General features: G+C 35.6%; 1 long non-coding RNA gene across 1 annotated transcript in view; it reads left to right on the forward strand.

The window, feature by feature from the left end:
* Window positions 1-15,571, forward strand: part of LOC129058538 (uncharacterized) — a 33,443-nt gene extending 17,872 nt beyond the window's left edge. Inside the window, exons 2-6 of the long non-coding RNA XR_010139164.1 lie at window positions 726-804; window positions 2,196-2,246; window positions 8,503-8,592; window positions 11,917-12,027; window positions 15,342-15,571. This is a non-coding gene — a long non-coding RNA (uncharacterized LOC129058538). The remainder of the gene's footprint in view (window positions 1-725; window positions 805-2,195; window positions 2,247-8,502; window positions 8,593-11,916; window positions 12,028-15,341) is intronic.
* Window positions 15,572-18,340: the final 2,769 nt, after the last annotated feature.

An 18,340-nucleotide genomic window follows, 5' to 3' on the forward strand; every position in this document is an offset into this window, starting at 1 on the left:
CTCCCCCCCTCAACATCCCTTCCTGGAGGCCTACTCTCCTGAATTTTGTGTGTATTGTTCTTATGTATATTTTCATTCTTTTACAAAGTGATTTCTCTCTGAAGGATATAAAACAACATTTTGCCTGTTTCTTTAAGCTTTATATATATATATACCATATTTACATTATGCTCAGCACAGAATAAGGACCCAGTAAATGTTACTCTATTTGATATGCCACATGCTTTATTTCCTCTTAACATTGCATCTGAGACTTAGCCAAGTTGATACACGTAGTTCCAAATAATTTGCTTCAGCTGTGTTCTTGGGCTCTATTGTGTGAGTATGCCACAAAGCCAATCAAATATTTCCTATCTGAAAGTGCCCTTTTCTTTTTCCCTTTTCTTTCCTTTTTTTTAGGGAGAGGGAGACAGGGTCTCACTGTGTCATCCAGGCTGGAGTGCAGTGATACTATCACAGCTCACTGCAGTTTCAAACTCCCAGGCTTAAGCGATTCTCCCACTTCAGCCTCCCAGGTAGCTGAGAATACAGTTGACACCATGCCTGGCTATTTTTTTTTTTTTTTTTTTTTTTTTTGTAGAGATTAAGTCTCACTAGGTTGCCCAGGCTGGTTTCAAACTCTGGAGCTCAAATGATCCTCCTGCCTCAGCCTCCTGAGTAGCTGGAATTACAGGTGTGAGCCATTGTACCCAGCTTGAAAGTGCCCTTTTATTTCTTTCCTGCAGTGACCCCTGACACCCAGCCATCACCTAGAGGCTGTTCCTCTACTGCCACCCCCTGCAGCCTGCCTACTGGTTTTATAAGGTACTGGGTTGGTGTAAAGTGATGTTTTTCTCTTGTAATAGGAGAAAATTGTTGGTTCTACTTAATAGACATAATGTTAGAGATCTTAAAGTGATTAAGTATGCAGACTATGTAAATCAAATAAGTAAGTATATGAAAGAACAAGTAAAAGAAAGACCTTCTAATAAGTGTATTTGTATTATATTATTTTTAATACAAATAATGCCATAATTAAGTCTATTTATATTTCCTTGCTCACATACCAGTGAGTTTTTCTTGAATCACAGTTAATAGAATGGCTAGGTTGAAAATATGCATATTTTTACTTACTAGATACTAAAAAATTGCTCCGCAAATTGGTTTTAGTAATCTATTCAGACAATAGGGTCTAAGAATTTCCCTTTCTAAGTATATTTGCCAACACATGTTATTTGAAGAATTTAAAATGTTTTAGCAGTCTGATAGGTGTGAAACATTATCTCAATGTTTTTACATAAATTTCAACAATTTCTAGAAATGTTGAGCATCTTATTAATTTCTTGATTGGTCAGTCCAATCTGGTCTCTTCTGGACATTGGCTGCTTAAATCTTTTGTCTACGTTTCTACTAGTTATTGTCATTTTCTGTGTTAATCTGTAGGAATTCTTTATAAATTTGAAATACTGATCCTAGGTTGTTTATATATGTTGCAAATATCTACCCCCAATCAGTAACTTCACTACCTTTGTTCATAGTATTTTTGGTTGAACAGGACCTTTTTTTTGTTTGTTTTAGAGATAGACTGTCTCTCTGTCACCCAGGCAAAGTGCAGTGATGTGATTATAGCTCACTGCAGCCTTAAACTCCCGGGCTCAAGCAATCTTTCCCTTTTCAGACTTTTGAGTAGCCAGGACTACAGATGTGTTCTACAATTCCTGGTGAATTTCTAAATTTTTGGTAGAGACAGGGTCTCAGTAGAACATGACATTTTAAAATATTAATGTAGACCAATTTATTAACTCTTTTATTCAAGTTCTGTAATTTTATATTTCATTTAAAAAACCATTCTCTATTCTGAGTTTATAAAAAAAGTTATTTTATTTTTTAGAAATTAATGTTTGCTTTATATAATTAGATATTAACCTACATGTAACTGATTTTTGTGTACTCGAAATGTACAGAATTATTTATATGTTCTAGATGCATAGCAAAAGGCCTCCAAGTTATTTATTTACCCATCTATTTTTTATTCACTGATTTCTAATGCCATCTCTACTATGCATCCCATTTACATTTGCATGCAGACAGGCAAGGTACTTTTTTCCTGGATTAAAAAATCTAGATCAAAGAGATAGTAGGTTATTTTAGTCGGCTCAGGCTGCTATAACAAAATACTACGGGCAGCTTAAACAACAGACATTTATTTCTCACAGTTCTGGAAGCTTTGAAGTCCAAGATGAAGGTGGCAGCAGCTTGAGTGTCTGGTGAGTGTCTGCTTCCTGGATTGCAGATGGCTACCTCTGGCTGTGGCTGTGTCCTCACATGACTTTTCTAGGGTGTGCTCATGGAGAGAAAAAGCAAGCTCCTCCTCTTCTAGTAAGGACACGAATCTCATTATGAAGACACCTCTCTCATGACCTCATCTAAACCTAATTATTCCCTACAGGACTCACCTCTAAGTCGCATCACATTAGGGTTTAGGGCTCCACCATATGAATGGTGGGGAGAGACACAAATATTCAATCCATAATATGGATATTTAATAAATGTTCTTTGACTCGTCAAAAGGTAATTTGAACTGATTCCCTGCAGCAGCCTATCATTCAAAACTCTTTTAGTTCTTCTCTTCCCTCAATGGATATATTGCTGACCTTAGTTATACAGGAGTCACATCACTGTGCATTTAGCTTACAATATTCCAAATATAGACCTCTGGGGAATCAAAAAGAGAAGAAGAGAAACAATATTAGTGTCTTGAGTGACTGTCTCTTCCCTTTCCTGAAATGAATAACCTGAAGGGTCATGAACAGTGAACGGGGGCATGAATTTGCTGTGCCTACAGTGGATATGTTTCTGGGAGCTTCTGTCAGTGTGAGCGTCTTGCAGGGTGTTAAGTCTAGTTTAGAAATACAGTAGTCCATTCTTATGGTGGTTTTGCTTTTTCATGGTGTCAATTACCTGTGGTCAACTGCAGTCCAAAAATATTAACATGTTTTGAGAAAGAGAGAAACAGAGAGAGACCACATTCACATAACTTGTATTACAGTAGATTGTTCTAATTTTTCTACTTTATTATTGTTGTTGTTTATCTCTCACTGTGCCTAATTTGGAAATTCATCATAGGTATGCATGCATGAGAAAAAAACATGGTACAGTATATATACAGTCTGGTAAAATGTACGGTTTCAGGCATCCATTGGGGGTCTCGGAATGTATCCCTCCAAGAATATGAGGGTACTACTGTAGTATCTTAATTTTTTTATTTTTATTTTTATTTTTTTGAGACAGAGTTTCACTCTTGTTGCCCATACTGGAGTGCAATGGCATGATCTCTGCTGACTGCAACCTCCACCTCCCAGGTTCAAGTGATTCTCCTGTCTCAGCCTCCCAAGTAGCTGGGATCACAGGCATGTGCCACTACACCCAGCTAATTTTGTATTTTTAGTGGAGATGAGATTTCACCTTGTTGGCCAGGCTGGCTCGAACTCCTGACCTCAGGTGATCCGCCCACCTTGGCCTCCCAAAGTGCTGGGATTACAGGCATGGGCCACCATGCCTGGCCTACTCTACTATTTTTCAATACTATTTTGCTACATAAGATTGCATACACAAATCTATTTACAATGCACTTTATGTCCAGCTTAATGGATTTCTAAGGGCAATTTTACTAGACATGGTTTTCACCATAACTACTGACTTTAAACCCTAATTTCTGAGTCAAACATGGCTCCACTGTAATCAATGTGTCAATGGACCACCAAAATACTGCTTTATCTTGAATAAGAGGTACAGATAAAAATAAAACAGCTTTTAGCATTTCCTCATAAGCAGTGGTGAATGGGGAGATGCAGGGGTCTGCCATTAGATCAGCATGTCTTGGTTCCCAAGGTAAACATAGGCAATACCAGGACACTACAAATCTGGAAGCACTGTTTACCAGCTACATCTGGGCAATAGCTTGGTCTTTTCCTCCTGGATGAAAATATGACCTGTTGACACTGTATTCATTTCAAGAACCTTGAAGTACCTGCAATGGACTGAGTGTTCGTGCACCTCCCACATTCATATATTAAAAAACTAACCCCCGATGTAATAATACTCCCACTGTCTCTGGCAGGTAATTAGGTCATTTGGGTAGGGGTAGAGCCCTCATGATGGAATTAGTACCCTTTTAAGGAGAGACACACAAAGCTTGCCTCCTCTCCCTCTCTCTACCATGTGAAGATACACTCTGTAAACAGGAAAGGGATTTTTACCAAGAACATGACCAAGTTGGCACCCTGATCTTGGGCTTTCAGCTGCCAGAACTGTGAAAAATAAATTGCATTGTTAAAGCCACCCAGTCTTTAGTATTGTGTTATGGCAGCCCAAACTGACTAAGGTAGTCTCAAACATTATAAAGTCACAGAAAGGGACACACTAAATTTAAAAGAGTTTGACTCTACCAAGAAGTGAGTTTCTCAAAGCTGGAGAGAACTGCTTTGCACAGACAATGGCACTACTGAGTGAATAATCCCTTTAGAAACGGGTGACCAATCAAATCTATTCCAGTATTGGCTGCAGCTGTCAATTCTCTGTGTGACCAACTCACTTTTGATATAATTTTGTTTATTAGCTTATTGTATCAGAAACTTAATCTAACTCAGCCAAGTGTGTGGTCTTATCCAGACAATCTATACCCTACCTGAAACACATCATTGGATTCTCTCTCCAATGGCAAGTATAATCAGAATAACTTTACTGACAATTTATTATACCATAATGGTTTGTCTACTTGAGGAACTGAAAAGAGAACTCATTCTTTAAAGCATAAGAAAAATGTCCTTGCAGACTTAATCATAAGATGTTAGCTCTCATAGACATCTCAGAGACTACCAAGTCCTACAAAAATGGATAAAGATCTGAAAAACAGAGACACTGAGCAGTCCAAGGTCATCCTACTAAGAGGCAGAGCTGGTCTTGAACACAGATTTTCGAAATCTTTGTGCCGCTGTTGGACCCACAAAGCCAAATGCCAATAAGCAAACCAGAACCTATCAATCTAGCTATTTTCTTCTTAAACAATTTACTACCTCAGGACATGGAAACCTAAATCTTTATGTTCCTAAGAGTTCATATTGAAGGACACAAGAACAATGATGTGAACTGTGATTATCCATACAACTCACTTATAATTTTTTTAAATGGACAATGGCCCTGATTTTAGTCCACTAACTGTATTTTCCCAGAGTTATTTACTGTCTCAGAGAGTACCAGGTGTTATATGGACACACAGGTCTCAATAACATGCAAGTAGGATGTGCAATTTTTCTTGAAGATTATTAAAATAATAGTGACAACACCAGCACATGTAACAATATAACGGCTAACACATATTGAGTGCTTACATTTAGTATTAAAGTTATATCTAAGTACTTAATATGCATACATTTATTTAATTCTCACAATAAACCTGTGTGGTAGGTATTATTTACCTCTGAGGAAACTGAAAAATAGAGGAGTTATATACCTTGTGGAGAAAGGATTTGAATCCAGGAATCCTTCCTTAGAATTCACACCCTTAGCCATTCTTTATGAGATAGTCCTATGCAAAAATAGGGAGAAGGAATACAGACCTCTTCCTTACCTTTCTGAATGTAGAATTTTACTTCAGTAAAGAGGCAATTTGCTAACCAGATTGCTGGTACCATGAAAGAGTTAATGATGCTTCTCAGGTGGAAATTTCGTGAGCGGGAGTAATTCACACTCTGGAAAAACGTGGTCCAATATGTTAACATGATGAGCAAGTAAGTTCTATCTATTGAGGTGTCGAGGTTGACATATTACTTAGCATATTCTCTACACCCTGCGGATAGCAGCATCTGTATAATGTAGTCAAAATAAATAAGGCTTTGAGTATATGGGAAAGATAATCACATATCGCTTTACACATAAACATAAACTTGTCTGCTGTACCTGCTTGTCACAATTCGAGTTCTAAAAGAAGATGAGTCATTTCCAAAGAGCATCTGCCTCAGCCACTAGCTTTATTGTTTCAAATACAGCTGTTTCCCTCTCAGATGTCAGAAGTGCCACCACAGCTAACAGGACACCCTTCGGGGGGGGAAACAATATATGCTTAAGTTCTCAAAGACTCCCATGAGTATAAGAAGAAGGTCCAACTAGTTCATAAAGAGGTGTAAGATTGTTTCCATTGTCATTAAAGATGTCTATTCTAAAATGCAATAATTGTTCCTATTTTGGTATTTAGTCAATACCTTGTTGAAGCCAATACAAATAGATACAGAGTCTTAGAGCTATGTCTCAGAAACTTTTCATTCCTGGGAATCAGTAGTTAAGAAATGATTCCCAATACAGGAAACGATTCATGCTGAAGGCCACATGACATGTAGTTGTGTGAAAGCAGAAACTTCTTTGCTGAACAAAAATGGAAAAGCTATTAAATAAATATGGTGCATCTATGTGAAGGAATACCATGCAATAACTAAATGTCACACTTTAAAAGTGAAAATCAGGGACTAGAAAACTATAAATATAATATTATATGATTTTGGCAAATTTTTGTAGTATTTTCTTAGCTTTTTAAAAATTTATGTTTTATTTATAATTGGCACATAATTATTATACATGTTTCTGGGCTGTAGTATGATGTTTCAGGGAATGTATACATTGTATAATGACCAAATCAGGATAGTCATTAAATCCATCACTTTAAACATTCATCCTTTCTTTGTGGTGATAACATTAAAAATCTTCTCTTCTAGCTATTTTGAAATATACATTACATTGCTATTTGCTATAGTCACCCTACTCTGTAATTAAACATCAGGACTTATTCTTTCTATCCAACCCTAATTTTGTACAGTTGACCAACCTCTTCAGGTCCTCCCTCCCATGTACTCACCTCAGCCCCTGGTAACCACTGTTCTACTCTCTATTTCGATTAAATAAACTTTTCTGGATTCTACATATGACTGAGATCACGCAGTATTTGTCTTTCTATGCCTGGCTTATGTCACTTAACGTAGTGTTCTCCAGGTGTATCCATGTTGTTGCAAATTATAGAATTTCATTCTGTTTTATGCCTGAATAGCATTCCATTGTGTGTGTGTGTGTGTGTGTGTGTGTGTGTGTTTGTGAGAGAGAGAGAGAGAGAGATCAGATTCTGTTTTATGGCTGAGTAGCATTCTATTGTGTGTGTGTCTGATATATCTATATCTATATCTCTATGTATATGTATCACATTTTCTTTATCCATTCATCTGTAGATCGGCATTTACTTTAATCCATATTTTGGATATTGTAAATAATGTGCAATAAATATGAAGTGCAGATATCTCTTTGACATACTGATTTCATTTCCTTTGAATATATACCCAGTACTGAGATTGTTGATCATATGACAGTTCTATTTTTCTGAAAATCTTTGGGAGGCCGAGGCGGGTGGATCACGAGGTCAGGAGATCAAGACCATCCTGGCTAACACGGTGAAACCCTGTCTCTGCTAAAAATACAAAAAAATTAGCCGGGAGTGGTGGCGGGTGCCTTTAGTCCCAGCTACTCCAGAGACTGAGGCAGGAGAATGACGTGAACCCAGGAGGCGGAGCTTGCAGTGAGCCCAGATAGCGCCACTGCACTCCAACCTGGGCGACAGAGACTCCGTCTCAAAAAAAAAAAAAAAAAACAAATCTTCATATTGTTTTCTATAATGGCTGTACTAATTTACGTTCCCACCAACAGTGCATAAGAGTTCCCTTTTCTCCACATCCTTGCCAGCATTTGTTATTTTTTTGTCTTTTCGATAATAACCACTCTAACAAGCGTGGAGTGATATCTTCTCTTGTTTGATTTGCATTTCCCTGATGATTAGTGAGGTTTTGCATTTTAAAATATATCTGTTGGCTATTTGTGTGTCTGGTTTTGATAGTTGCCAGTTTTGGCCTTTTGCCTGTTTTTAATCAAATTATTATTATTTTTGGTACTCATTTGTCTGAGTTTCTTATATAGTCTGGATTTTAACCCCTTGTCATTGCATACTTTGAAAATACTTTCATCCATTTTGTAGGTTCCGTCTCCATTCTGTTGATTGTTTCTTTTGCTGTGCAGAATCTTTTTAGTTTGATGTAATCTCGTTTCTAATTTTTGCTTTTTGTTGCCTGTGTTTTGAGGTCTTACTAAAAAAATCCTTGCCCAGTTCAATTTCATGAAGTGCTTCCCTTATGTTTTCTTCTAGTTTCATAGTTTCAGGTCTTTCATGTAGGTCTTTAATTCATTTAGAATTTATCTTTGTATATGGTGGTAGGTAGGGATCTAGTTTCATTAGTTTGCATGTGGATATCCAATTTTTCCAGCACTATTTATTAAAGAGACTGTCCTGTTCCCAATGTGTGTTCTTGGCACCTTTATAAAAAATCAGTTAGCTGTGCATGCATGAATTTATTTCTGAATTCTATATCCTGTTCCATTGGTTCAGGTGTCTGTTTTTGTGCCATGTAACATGCTGTCCTGTTTACTTTGTAGAATATTTTGATGTCAAGTAGCATAATGCCTCCAGCTTTGGTCATTCTGCTCAAGACTGCTTTGCCTATCCGGGGTCTTTTGCATTTTCAAGTAAGTACTAAGATCTTAAAATTTTTTGTAGTCTACATTCTCACTTTCTCCCTTCTTTCCTTTTATCCTTCTTCTGTTTTCTTCCCCATTTCCTCCCTCAAACATCAGAAAGATATATTGGAGGAAGTTTGGTTAGAAAAAAAAAAAGGGTGAAAGTAGTTTTCTGTAAAGGAATTGGTTATTATTGTTTCACCTTAAAAATGTAAAAAGTGAGAATTAAAGATGTTAAACAGCTTTGCCCAAGGAATACAGAACTACTGAGCCTGGTTGGTGCCATGCCATGCTTCTTCCTGCCTACCCACTGAATTTAATCCTCCGATTCCTCAATTGTAAAAGGATGATCTTTCTGATCTCTTCAAATGCTGATATAACCAAGTCCAGTCTGATAGGTTTGTATGATTTTCATATTCTCATCAGGAAAAAGGGTGTCAAGTAAGTTAGTAAGGTAATTGAATTATGTTAATAGAACTATCGGGTCTTTAATGTGTATGTATGTGAAAACAAGTTTGAATTGAAATGAATTCTTTTAAATAAATGAGCAGATCTAAAAATACTTCCTTCAGTCATTTATCTATTCACTTGCCATGTATTTATTGAGCACCTTTGGTGTTTCAGACCTTGTGCTTGATACTAGGGATAGAAAAATCAGTAACATAGGTCTTACTCTCAAGAAGTTCACTGTCAAGTGAAGTCTCTCTCTCTCTCTTCTCACACACACACACACACACACACATTAAAGCTACATACATGCTGTGGTAATTATAGTGATAGTTATGTGCCCAGGTGTCAGAGAGGCAAACAAAATATTAACACAGCTATCTAGCCCGTGAAGAATTTTTGGAGGCAAGAAGAGAATGTCTTAGTGAAATTACAGAGTATGAATAGTTATCTAAAAAGGGATAAAAAAGAATATTCCAAAGACAAAAACACTGAGTTTAAATTGAAGAGTGGCAAGACATGACTTTGGCCAGCTGAAGTAGACAACAGAGAAATGTGTTCACCTGTGAAAAAATTCAGACTTGAATCACTGGAGAGAATTGACAAAATCTCAAAGCAAATGCTTCTATGTATCTCCACCTTTTATTGTCTTATTTATTTTTTTTCTTTTTTTCTTTTCTTTTTTTTTTTTTTTTTGAGTGGGAGTCTCTCTCTTTTGCCCAGGCCAGAGTGCAGTGGCGCTCTCTTGGCTCACTGCAAGCTCTGTCTCCCGGGTTCACGCCATTCTCCTGCCTCATCCTCCCTAGTAGCTGGGACTACAGGCGCCCGCCACCGCTCCCGGCTAATTTTTTATATTTTTAGTAGTGTTAGCCAGGATGGTCTGGATTTCCTGACCTCGTGATCCGCCCGCCTCAGCCTCCCAAAGTGCTGGGATTACAGGCGTGAGCCACCGTGCCCAGCCTACACCTTTTATTTTCAACAGCTGCTGGAGAGAATGGCTTTATAAGAGATAGTCTTTAGTGGGCCAAGCCATAATGCAATAGACCAGTTCATGTAAAAGACACGGAGAATCTAAATTAGGGTGGTAGCAGCAGGGATAGAACAGAAAGTATAAATCCAAAAACTAATTAGATTAATCTACATTAATCTAAAGGTATGGGCATTTCCAATATATACACATCCACAGCTTTGCATACAATTTTAGAGAGTTCAAATATCTCAGAGCTCATCTTGAGAGTCCATTAATCCTCAATGAAGGCTCCTTTGTCTGCAGTAAGTAAAACTGTGATGAATGCCTATGGAAATTAGTTGAAATTAATTTTCAGCTGAAATTATTAAACTAGCATTGCTTTTAAGCACTTAATAGTTAAGATGGCCTACTCCTCAAACTAACTGAGTAAAATTTTATTTTAGATATGATTTCTTAGGAAATAAAAGTATTCTGCTTTTCCTACAAAAAGAAAAAAAAGAGATATTCATTATTTTGTCTTCCCAAGGTACATAAAAGCTTGGCATTCCTAAGGCACAAAACAAAACACGTAACTGATGCATGAAAAAGCTAAATGAATTTACACTAGGTCATCTATGTAGCATATCTTTAATACCTTGTTAAGTGAGGACTTGCTAAGTCCAAAACTATAACTGTAGAATACTTATGTAATTGAGTAAGTGGACAGAGATATTTCAAACTTTAAATCATAGGTGTCAACTCTATGAAATGCACTTTTTAAATATCACACACAATATAACTATTATATATTTTACTATGACACAATTTAAAGTTATATTGATCAAATTTTGCATTCTTAAATAGCAAAGATATAGTATTGAAATAAAGAAAATATGTGGATGACCGTATCATTTAGCAGATGTGTGGTTCAGATTTTCAGCATATTGGATGCCAATAAACAGTGACAGTGAAACCACCAAATGACAGCATGTGGTTACTTCAGTTTTGATTATTTGGCCTTTGACTATTTCCTCCTTGACTCTATCCACATGACCAAACTATGGATAGGGGAAGGAGTGAGTTACTATAATTAACAAAAGAGGCTAAAATTATTAGCACAGTGACAGAGAAAAATAAGGAAAATGAAAATTGGTAATTTATAAATTGGGTATTTCATGAATAACCCAAATTTGCTCTATAAAACTTTTAATTTAATTACACAAAATGGTAAGAACCTAAAAATCTCTTTAAAAATTACTCAGTAAGTAAAATTATAATAAGTCATGTTCTATTTATTGACTTTGGTGAGGGTTACATGAGAATGTTCATTTTGAGATTATTTATTGAACTACATGCACTTTTCTATACTTATATTAGCTTCCTTAAAGACCTTTAAAATCTGAATACATAATGAAAAGTAAATAGGGTTACAAGGGCTTTGCAAGGTATAGATCTTATTTGAAGAAGAAAACTTTGGAAGAGTTTATATCTACCTAAAGCAATAACTCAAGTTCAAAAATTTATTCTTTGAAGTGCAATTACAAAAAGAAGTTGTCTGGATGGGTGTATGACAAACAATTGCTATTTGGGGAACTTAATAGATGTGACTTTACTGTGATCAATGGAATAGTCAGTGCTTTCTAATAGAACTTTCTGTGATGTTGGAAATTTCCTTTATCTTCATTGTTCAATATAGTAGCCACTAGCCACATGCAGCTACTGAGCATTTGAAATATGGCTCCCGTGATTAAGAAATTGAGTTTTAAATTTAATGTAATTTAAATTTATTTACATTGAGAGGTTCTATGTGGCTAATGGCTACTGAATTGGACAGCTAGAGTAAGCAAACTGAAATCAAATGTTTACCTTTAATTTTCAAGTTAATGAAGTTGTACCTATTGAAAAAATAAAATAAAATTCCACTTTTTGGTTTCCAGGGTCCCCAGTTTGAAATGTCTTGTTACTGCTGACAAGACCTGCATGACTGACAATTTGCTCCCTAAGAGATAAAAACTGACATTGCTTTGAAGTTCAAAATGACATTGCCAGTGAGTTTTACTTTAAAATGGAACAATTGCTTTCTAGTTAAGGGATTTCTCAAAAGGTCTAAAAATTTGCTGTCATGAAAATACATGTTCTGCCACTATCTTTTTTTTTTTCTTTTTCTTTTTCTAAGCAGTAACAGGCTACAACTGCTAGAAAGTTATTTAATTTTTCTTGAAAATATTGGGATACTAATTGCAATGTTTCTATGTAAAGCTCCATGAAGCTAGAAATTTGCATGTTAATAGCTAGCTGAATGCAAAATGCAATTCTTCTAAATGCCTTCCATAATACTGTTTGATTTTGTTTCCCTACTCTGACCTACATAATTATATAGTAGTATGTAGTCGTTAGGAGAGTGTATTGTAATGCCTACTTAACTTTCTGTCTTCTTCATCAAACTGTAAACACATGAGGGCAGGAGCTGTATCTTATTTACTGTACACAGAGTTTATTAATATTCATAGGTTAGAATGAATGAAATAAATCACAAAGATCATTATGTCAACAAATATAGAAAAGTGAAAAATGAAGGGCAGGTATTAATCTCATTTAAATTCACTTGATTACATACACAAGAACCAACATGCTCCTCTCTTGTGCCCATGGCACATGTCATTTTAGAGACCTCTTAATTTATACTGTAGAAAAATGTGATTATTTATAAGAACTCAAAAGGGAGGGCTAGAAAACAAGAGAGAGCTAATAGATTGCAAGCCCAAGGCAAAAATGTAAGAGCTGGAGATTAGAGTTACAAGAGGAACACTTAGTATGCTTGTGTGTATAAATACTTTCATAGTACAGCAGGTGTCTACCAGACTTTTCTAAGGGAGCCAGATAGTGAGTATTTAAGGCTCTGTGGGCCATAAGGTCTCCATTACGTATTCTTCTCTTTTCTTTTTTTTTTTTTCCAAAAAAAACCCTATAAAAATGTAAAAAATATTGCTACATCACAAATTATTAAAACAGAAGTAGGCTGTGATCTTGATGATCTTGATTTGGCTCACAGACCATAGTGTCCCTACTCCTGACATAGAAGATTGACATTATTGTTGTGAAAATTTTAGTGATTTGCTTTTTTTGGCCTCAAAGAAGAAAATTGGCATGTGATGTTTTGCATTTAAAATTCTACATTCACAAAAAAACAAAACAAAACAACAGCCAATGGCCAATTCAACTTTGAAGTCAATTTGGAAATGATGTTTTGGAAAATGTTGATTTAGAATTCAGATACTCCCACAACTGTGACTCCACACGTTCCATGGTTAAACAGGAAAAAGAAAGAAGAAAAGGAAAACGGTCAAGAAAAATTAATCAGAACAATATTGAACCTAGTTACAGACGTGTTTGCAAGTGGCACAGGCAAGGAGTAATAAATGATCTCATTAATAAAGCCAGACATTTAATAACAACAGTAACCCACATTCTATAGAATGCGAAAATATCTCAAAATGCAAGTTCTGTACAGAAAAGGATATCTTCCTATATGCACAAGGAGCCTCATTAAAGTGGAAGAATCCTTTTTTGTAAAGTCTCATCACTATTGCTAGCTATGAAAGATATTGTACCCCATGTCCAAATTTTATTTTTACTTTTCATGTAGTTACTCTCCACATCATAAAAGGAAATACTTAAAAGGGAGACAATGTGCCTGTTCTTTGTTCTGCCTATAAAATCAGTACATAGGCCGGGCATGGTGGCTCATGCCTGTAATCCCAGCACTTTGGGATGCCAAGGCAGGCAGATCATTTGAGGTGTGGAGTTCGAGACCAGCCTGGCCAACATGGTGAAACCCCACCTCTACTAAAAATACAAAAAAATTGACTGAGCATGATGGCATGCGCCTGTAATCCCAGCTACTCGGGAGGCTGAAGCAGGAGAATTGCTTGAACCCAGGAGGCGGAGGTTGCAGTGAGCTGAGATCATGCCACTGCACTCCAGCCTGGGCAACAGAGTGAGCCTCCATCTCAAAAAATAACAAAAACAAAAACAAAATCAGTACATTATTCTCCAAATAATATGTGATTAATAGATTTTGTTTTAAATGAACATGTTATACCTTCTAAATGTAACAAAAGATAATTCTTTTCTTTTTCTGGCTTATCGAGTGAATTATCCATTTACATGTTCATTGTAAAGGCATCTTAAAGGTTTAACATCAACTTACTAGAAAGCACTTAAACAGAATATACTCATCATTTCAATACCTCCAACCATATACAGTATTTGTATATTTTAAGTACAGAATAGACAGTCTCCTAGAGAACCTAGGTTTCAAAAAACACAGTAAAGTGGTTTCAAAATAACTCCTTAATTTTGAGAGAGGTAAATGTCTAGGGGAAAAACTGTTACCCACTGAATAAAAAATAAAGTAGCTAATAAGAAATCCATCCTTTTTAAATTTTTTTTCCTCTTAGCTCAAATTGCTAAAGTGGTTAAGGTAGTACATAATTCTTCTTTTTGAAGAATTTTGTCCAGTTTGACAAGTAAATAAATGTTTAACTCTCTTTCTTCTTTCATTGCTGCAGAAACAAGAAAAAATAGAAAATAACTGCAGCACGTTTATGACATTCATTTCTTTCTCCACATGAAACATACAATGAGAACACTTTATAGATGAATTGTGTCTTTGATTGAATAGAGAATGGTGGACTAGCTTTGGTTTTATGGAATTGGATAATTTGTCATAGTTTCTGCCCCTGGAAAAATGAGAACCCAAAGGAAAACAAGTGGAAAAAACTTTAAAAAATAGTGATATAATACACAGTGATATTTTTGGTTCATAGAATACTTTAAAGTACATAATTTACAAAGCAAATTACTAAATTATAAGAAATGCTGTCATCATCAATAAACATTCACAGAGCTTCAGGTTTTAACACAAAGCATTCCTCTTATTTCAGGTGGTATTATTTATGAAAAAATTACTTGGAGATTGCTCCACGGTTATCACATTCTTTTCTAACCACCAACTCCCTATTATTATTTACTATTATTAGTTATTATAAATACACATGAATACACAATGAAAGCATGCTTTATGTATAGCATATAAATATATTTGAACTTTACTTTCCCCAAATACTATCTATCCTGCAATATGGCAACACCAATAAAAGAGTATCTAAATATTAATTGCTCCTATCACAATAGTGGAAACTAGAAGAGATAAGTTTTCCCAAATCTGAGTAGAAAACCATGGTTAGCTGATATCCATTTGTCCATTTACGGAATTATACCAATAAAATCCAGCTGATAATTTTTAGTTTGCTTATTATGTAGTGGCAAAACGTAATGTCTTTTTCTCATCCATTGCAAGGGTCACAGCTGACGCCCCTATAACAAAAAACAGATGAACAAGAAAAATGCATAATGTGTTTATTTAACAAAGTTTTAAGAGACATGGGAGCCTTCAGAAATGCAGACCTAAACCCAGGGAAAATTTTGAATTTGTATGCTTCTGAAGAAAGAAGTGAATAGTTGTGGAGAAATGTGATTCGACAAAAAGAGTATGATCTAATGACAATAAACTGAAGAGAATTTAGCAAAGCCTGTCTCTTCAGATTCTTCTCGACCTTTCTGTGTAGCATACCTTTCCCTCATATAAGGAAGAACAACTGTCAGAAAAGGGTCTTCTGACCTATTTTCTGGTAAAATAGGTCAGAGTGACCCTTTTAGGTTTTATGGCTTGCTGTGAGGTAAAAGAATTCTAATTTCTATGGGCCGCCTTGGGAGAGAGGAGAGCTGGAGAAAGGAGAGTGAGAGAAGGTCAGAGGGACCTTCATTCTGAGGCCCTTCCAATACCCTTCAGTTCAAAGTACTCTGCATGCCAAGACATCATATATTGGGATATAATGTTGTGAGTCCTAGCAGTTAATAATATAATATTTTTCAAAAGATCTAGAGAAGGAAAGAATTTATTTCAGAATGCTACTAACCAGTTTTTTAAGTCAAATTTGAAAATGATGCCAAAAAATTATACTGATTTTTTTTCTTCAGATAATTGTGAAATTCTACTGTGACTTCTCTTTAAAGATGAAAAAATAAAATAAAAAACATGAGCTGGGCATGATGGTGTGCCTGTAATCCTAGCTACTTGGGAGGCTAAGGCAACGTAGGAGGATCACTTGAGCCCAGGAGTTCCCAGACTAACCTGGGAAACATAGTGAGGCCCTAGCTCAGAAACAAAACAAAACAAAACAAAAACTTCTAAAATGCGTAAATTTGCTTTCAATATCAGTATCAGTTCAGTTGGAGGGGAAATTCTAAAAAATCTCATAAATATTGGTACAAGAGCCTTTCTACTTCCTTCTCTTCGAAAAATTAGTAAACTGTTAGGTTACAAAAACTGAAAAGTCTGGGTTTGATCAACACAGGTCTCTGTTGATCAATCAATAACAGATTGAAGTTATTCTTGAAGAGTTGTGCCTGTCATACATTGTCTTATTCCAACATCTCCTGAAGTTATCATTTGGAAAATTATTAAAAAGAACATAGTTTCTCTCAGTTCAGTTGATATTTTAAGATGATGTATTATTATTATTTAATTTTTATTTATTATTATTGAAATTTATTATTTAATTTTTTTGTCTCTGTCTTATATGCTAATTTAAATTCATCAAGCCTACACCAATCTTAAAGGAAAAGCTGATATTAAGCAATTTCTTCAGCACTCTTTGGATATAACTCTTTGTCTAGCTTAAAAACCTACAATTAACCCTGGGCCATTTCACTGCTGTGAAGATTAAAATTACTTTTGGATATATTCATTAAGTATTTTCCATATTTAGGTTATAGAGTCTCAATCTTTTTTTTTTAATTTAAAAACCTTCTTTAAGTATATTTTTGTTCTAATTGTCAAACTAACCACTTATGCCCTAAATAACATCAATGAAAAAGAATTACCTCAAAAAATTTGTAATTCAGGTGAGCAATAATTGACCTATGGCCATTTGCTGGAAACCAGGCAAGATACAATTCAGCCTTTCTTTCCAAAAGGCATAAGAACATACTAAATAGCAAATATCATAGACCAGACATCCATCCTATTTTGACATTAATACCAAGGAGTTTATTTTACAATAAACCTTACATCAGTTGCCTTCCATGTTATTTGTCTCAAAATATTAGGCTATCTAAGCTACTTTTCTTCTGAAAGAGCTCTGAGACCTCCAGGGAAACAAAGTACACTTTAATCTCCTCTCCTCTTCACTATCCACACACTTTCCTGAAATCTAAGATTGGTGCTCAAACTAAGAGAGAAGAGAGTGAAAAAACTTCTTATTACTCCCTTTTCCCAAATCTTTTAAACGTAAAATCTGTGTTACATTACTTAGTCAACTTATAACACCCTCACTTTGCAGGATAGGTAAAAGAAAAAAGTAGCAAAATTTTTTGAAATAGAATCATAAACTAAACATTGCCTGGTTCAATCTTTGATTTAAGAGAACTTCTCTATGAAATACTTCTTATGGAGTCAAGACTCTCTAGAAACTCCCATACAATTATTTAACTTTTTTTCCATGGGAAGCAAATGGGATTGACCAAATATTATTTTTTCCCCCTTAAAGAAGAAGCACATGATTTTATCTGGGTGCACTTTCCCAGAAGATAGTTCTTACATATAGTACCAAAATAAAAGAACATGTAATTTTTAGAGACATCCTTTGAAAACTGTCTTTTATTAGAAATAATGTTAGTTTCATTTATGCCTCCTAAAGTGCCAAATATGGTAAGACAGTTGTAATTCTTTATCACCCTGGATCCTGGAAAAATTAGAAATGGTGTCCAATTACTTCATTTTTGACTTTGTTATGGCCCCTAGAAAACATACAAAGACTGCTCTGCAAGGCAAAGACATGCCTATGTGTCTTCTCACCAGTCATCAGAACAATGTAGGTCTTAAAGCTAAAGTGGATAATACTTGTAGACTTGTAGGAATCTCACCCTCAAGTAGAGAACTTATAGAAGTGAGAAAATTGCCATTTATTGCTTTGTAGTTTTTGTTTGTTTGTTTGTTTTTGGAGACAGTGTCTTGCTCTGTCACTTAGGCTGGAGTGCAGTGGCACAATCAGAGCTCACTGCAGCCTCAACCTCCCTGGGTCAAGTGATCCTCCCATCTGAGCCTCCCAAGTAATTGGGATTACAGGCATGTGCCGCATGTTCAGGTAATTTTTTAAAACTTTTTGTGGAGATGGGGTCTCACTATGCTGCCAGGCTGTCCTGGGACTCCTAAACTGAAGCCATCCTCCCACTTCAGCCTCCCAAAGTGCTGTGATTACAGGCATGAGCCACCACACCCGGCTGTTTTTTGCTTAT

Source organism: Pongo abelii, chromosome 2 (assembly GCF_028885655.2).
Source record: "Pongo abelii isolate AG06213 chromosome 2, NHGRI_mPonAbe1-v2.0_pri, whole genome shotgun sequence".
Lineage (NCBI taxonomy): Eukaryota > Metazoa > Chordata > Mammalia > Primates > Hominidae > Pongo > Pongo abelii.